At 44.6% G+C, this 5,106-nt stretch overlaps 1 pseudogene; it reads right to left on the bottom strand.

The window, feature by feature from the left end:
* Positions 1 to 2,150: 2,150 nt before the first annotated feature.
* LOC103019497 (lysocardiolipin acyltransferase 1-like) lies at positions 2,151 to 2,783 on the bottom strand (annotated as a pseudogene).
* Positions 2,784 to 5,106: the final 2,323 nt, after the last annotated feature.

Below are 5,106 nucleotides of genomic sequence, written 5' to 3' on the forward strand. Positions count from 1 at the left end.
GACAGTACCAGTGTGGATTAATTCACAATATTGCTATCGACCCAAATACTTTCCTATAGTTGTAATGCTATCTAAAGTATGATGACCAAATGTCCTTATGGCCAAGACATGGCTGCCACAATTCCAGGAATCACGTGCACCCTTAACAACACTTTGCAGTAGAAGAAGGACTGTATTTTTTTTTTCTTTTTCTCTTTATCTGAGAAGGCAAAGCTTTCCTCTAGAGATAGACTTCTCTTTATGTCCCATTAACCAGACTGAATTACATTTCCAAGCCCAAACCAATCCTTGCAAAGGAAATAAGAGCATCACAGTTCTCCCCTTGAGGAAGAAGTCGACCTTCCCTAAAGATGCGTAGAACCTGATAAAAGCGAAGTTCTTCTAGGTAAAAAAGGAGATTGAGGAATGGTTGCTGGCAGACAATCAGCAGTATCTATCAAAAAAGTAACTTTGGTCGGCCGCCTTAGCGCTGCAGCTCCGAGGCAGCAAGATAGCGATGCCACCACCAGCCCGTGAGGGCAGAGGGCAGCCAGCAGGGCCCGTGGCGGGGCAGACCTCCTGGGCTGCTTCACGCGGCCCGTATGTTTAGAGGTGTCCGAGGAGCCGGTGCAGTTGCCCTGCGGACGCGTCCTTTGCCCTGCATTCTTGCAGGAATGTTTGAAGCCAAAGAAGCCTGTCTGTGCAGCACTCTGGCACCTGGCATCTGAGCTGTGGGACTCAAGCAGCCAATGGAGAGCACGGAGACTTCTTGCCATGGCTGCCATCAAAATTTCTTAAAAAAAAGAAAAAAGAAAAAAAACCCTTGGAGAACTTGACATGTGTCCCTTGAAGTTGGGTGGCCACAACAACTATGTATGTCTCATATGTAAACAACTTCTAAAAGTCAAAGTCTGGCTGGAGCTGCTCGTGTAAAAAGAGAAACACGAAGTCTACAGTAGGAACGAGTCACTCATCTACCACGGGCGGCCAGAGGTGCTTGTTTTTCAAGAGTCAGTCGTGGTCCCTGCAGAACTGGGCTAGAACTGAGTCCTCCTAAAAGGAACCCCACATGCAAGGCCTAAATGGATGCGGGAACGTCAACTCAGTAGAGTGTCTTTTTGCACTAGAAGCCAGGAGCTGAGGGAGGAGTTGCCTATGAGGAGAAAATCGACCATGGGATGTCACAGGTTTTAAAAAATATTTCAACCAAGACGTAACTTCAAAAGAGAGTTTCTGATGGCAGTACCAGAACCTTCTTCTACACTTTCCTTTCAAATGGTAAATGACTTGATGAGCACCGTTTTTAATGCAGAAAAGCGACACCTGCCAACAAACTGTGAAGAAACCAGCACTAAACATACAAGGTTATGCAGACGTGGAAGAACTAAAGTGTATGAATTCCTAGCTTTAAAAATTCAAACTAAGGTTTCTGAGTGGAGAGCCTGTGGTTGCTCTGTGAGACTCATCTAGGTCTTATTTTCCGGTGAGTAGAGCGCACCGGTGGTCTTCTGACATCTAGGTCACCGCAAGGCTAAATGCCAAGATTTTATGAATAATTAAGGACTTCCTATCAAAATGTTGTTTAGCTTAAGGACAAAGGGTTTCTGTTTTCTGGTCTTAAGGAAGAATGCAAGGGTTTGATTGGCATAGAAAGGAGTGTGGGGACAGTGCCGAGAGGGAGCCAGGAGGAAGGGCCCTCACGTCCGCGGTCAAGTGCCAGAACTTGATCTGGGCCAGTGCTCAGGAGCCCCAAATCTGCCTCTAGTCTGGAGAGTTTGTTAGGAAGTAGGATTGGGCCTTTAAGACAATCTTGTGTGTACCTTGTCTGCTAACAGCCTGACGATTGTTTACTAATACTCTGGCCTAAGTTATTTCACAGGGATGGCTCCCTTCTACATAGTGTTGAAATTACATTCAGAGATTTAAAAAAAAATCGTGTGTGTAGCAATATTTTTCCACAAAACTAAGTGCAAAATATCTTTAACAAATAATGATGGTAGTAAGAAATATTTGACATGCATGTAGTCATGCAAAAATGCATCTCATTTTACAAAAGCTTAGAACATTTACAAAATATCCCCTAGGTTTTTAGACTGTGAGCCTTACAACCTTACCCATTTTTCTTTGCATTTAAATGTGGCTGTTTGTCTAAAAAACGTTAACATGCAAGTTCAGTGATCTCTAGTCCACCAAATATTCTCTCCCACGGCACGAAGATGATAATGATGATGATAAAATACCACCGAACAAGACTGTACAAATAGATGAGCAGGCACACTGCAGGGCTGAACAGGGTCCAGTACGGTATACGGAGCAATTTGACCAGAAGGATCCTGGGCTCAGACTTGCAAGGTGGAATTACAGCCTGTCCCATAAAGTAAGAAGTCTTCTCCCACCAGTAGAAGAAGCACAGCCTCTCTCCTTTCTCCTCCCACCACTTGTGGTACCAGAGCTGGAGGTCCTCCTTGGACGTGGGGAGGGTGTCCACTGGGTATCGGTGGACATGGAAGTGGATTTCCTTGGAAAAGTCCTTGAGGAGGACGTGCCTCTCTGTCTGAGGAATGTTATGAGGGTATGCCACCGTGATGTCATGGACAGCGTCCAGGTTCTTACCTTCTCTTAGACGGTCTACTACAAAAGTAAAGCCTGTAGTTCTTGGATGTTAAGACATTTTCATATTTCTGAAGTCCATTCTTTTTAGCAAATTCATTACTTCAAGCTGTGCTATTTTCTGTGAGATCAGTCCCTTCTAGGAATATGAGGAGTTGAAATTGTTCATGGATATCACAAAAATAATTATTCATGTTTTAAAAAAAAAAAGTAACTTTGTTGTTGTCGTCTTCCCTGGAGCCTTTTAGAGGTTTTATCCTTGTCTTTACAGTCCAGAAATTTAACCAGGACTTGTGTAGATGTATATTTTTATTTTTCCCATCTTAGTATATAGTGAGTTTTTACAAATTAAAGACCTGGGTCTTTCTATAGCTCAGGAAAATTTTCACCTACATTTCTTTGATTATTTCCTGCCTTCATTCTTTCTGGTCTTACATTAAACTTCAAATTTAACTTTCAGATAAACAACTTATTCTTCATCAATAGCCATCCAAATTTTTAGCCTTTCCCTTGATTTTTTTGTTGTTATCTCTCTTCTCATTACTCATTTTTCATAGTCTCTTGGTCTTGTTTATGAATTTTAAATTATCCCCAATCTCTGCAATTACTAAAAAATACGTTTGTGTGAGGTTATAATCTATTTCCAAAATTACCTGTTTTTACTTAAGTTGGTCCTGTTTTTTCATATCATCCTCCTATCTATACTATTGATTTATCTCAGATGTTTGATAATTTTTCATTTTCTATTCCTATTTATATGCAAAGATCTAGATTAGTTAATCTAAGGATGCAATTTGAGATTACTCTGTGGTTCTGATGTTTCCTTCTCCTGTCTTCTATGGGAGGGAGGGGGTGCTAACTATAGGTTCTCTAGAAATGCATGGGGTGAGCTACTGATAAACTCCCCTTAGTGTGCCTGGGTAGGTGGAAACAGGCAGGCTAAGTACTCCCAAGTTTGCCATGTAAGGAGAGTTCTGAGGAAGTGACAAATATTGGTATATTTTATGTCTAAAAGGAGCTGCAGTTTTTTCCTTATCTACCTATTACAAAAGTCTAGTTACCTGAGGGTCTACCTTGATTCTCTGTTCATCCTCAGTATTTAATATAAGAACTATGTCTATATGCAGAGCCTGTTAATTGGTAAGGCATTCTCAGCACATTGTCCTAGAGCAAATTCTAAACCGAGAAGCTCCATAAAAGGAGGCATGTGAAGAACTAAGGGGAAGAACGTTACCTAAGGTCCACTTTAAGAAATTAACATGGAGCAGTATGGCCAAAATGGCAAAGTAAGAAGACCTCACCTCCTCCCATGGGCACACCAAAATTTAAAACATTTACAGAGCAACTATCTATGAGAATGACCTGAAGACTAGAAGAAAAGATTTTCCACAACTAAAGATATAAAGAAGGAATCACGGGCTTCCCTGGTGGCGCAGTGGTTGAGAATCTGCCTGCTAATGCAGGGGACACGGGTTCGAGCCCTGGTCTGGGAAGATCCCACATGCCACGGAGCAGCTGGGCCCGTGAGCCACAACTACTGAGCCTGCGCGTCTGGAGCCTGTGCCCCGCAACGGGAGGGGCCGCGATAGTGAAAGGCCCGCGCACCGCGATGAAGAGCGGTCCCCGCACCGCGATGAAGAGTGGCCCCCGCTTGCCGCAACTGGAGAAAGCCCTCGCACGAACCGAAGACCCAACACAGCCAAAAATAAAAATAAATAAATAAATAAAGTAGCTATAAAAAAGTTATTAAAAAAAAAAAAAAAAGAAGAAGGAATCACAACAAGATGAATAGGAGAGGTAGAGAGGAGGTATAGTCAAGACCCACACCCCTGAGTAGGTGACCCACAATGGGAGGATAATCACAATTGCAGACGTTCTCCCCAGGGAGCAAGAGGTCCAAGCCCCACATTGGGTTCTCCAGCCCAAGGGTCCTGCACCAGGAAGATGAGGCCCCAGAATGTCTGGCTTTAAAGGCTGGCAAGGCTTGCATATGAGAGAGCTGAAGGTCTGCAGGAAAAAGAGACTCCTCTCTTAAAGAGCTCATGCACAAACTCACATGCTTTAAGTTCTAACACAGAGGCAGTAATTTGCAAGGAGCTTGGGTCAGACCCACTTGTTGATCTTGGAGTCCTCCTGGAGAGGTGAGAGGCAACTGGGACTCCCCCTGGGACATAGACATTGATAAGAAACAATTTGGGGAGCTCATTCTACCATGAGGACACTGATGCTGGCATGTGCCATTTTGGAGTCCTCCCTCTAGTCTGTTAGTGTTAGGGGCAGGCCAATACCAGCTCCAGGGCCCACCTCAGGACACAGCCCCACACACCAGTGGGCCAGCACCAGCACCAGGGCACCCACCTGGGCCCCACAGTCAGCACCCCGTGGACCCAGCCCCAACACCAGTGGGCCAGCACCAGTCCCAGCCCCTCCCCCAGGTCCCACAGGTAGCTTCCCAGGCCCCAACCTTGCCCATGAGCAGGCCAGCACCAGCTCTTAGCCCCCATAGGCCCTGCAGGC

This window comes from Balaenoptera acutorostrata, chromosome 4 (genome assembly GCF_949987535.1).
Source record: "Balaenoptera acutorostrata chromosome 4, mBalAcu1.1, whole genome shotgun sequence".
Lineage (NCBI taxonomy): Eukaryota > Metazoa > Chordata > Mammalia > Artiodactyla > Balaenopteridae > Balaenoptera > Balaenoptera acutorostrata.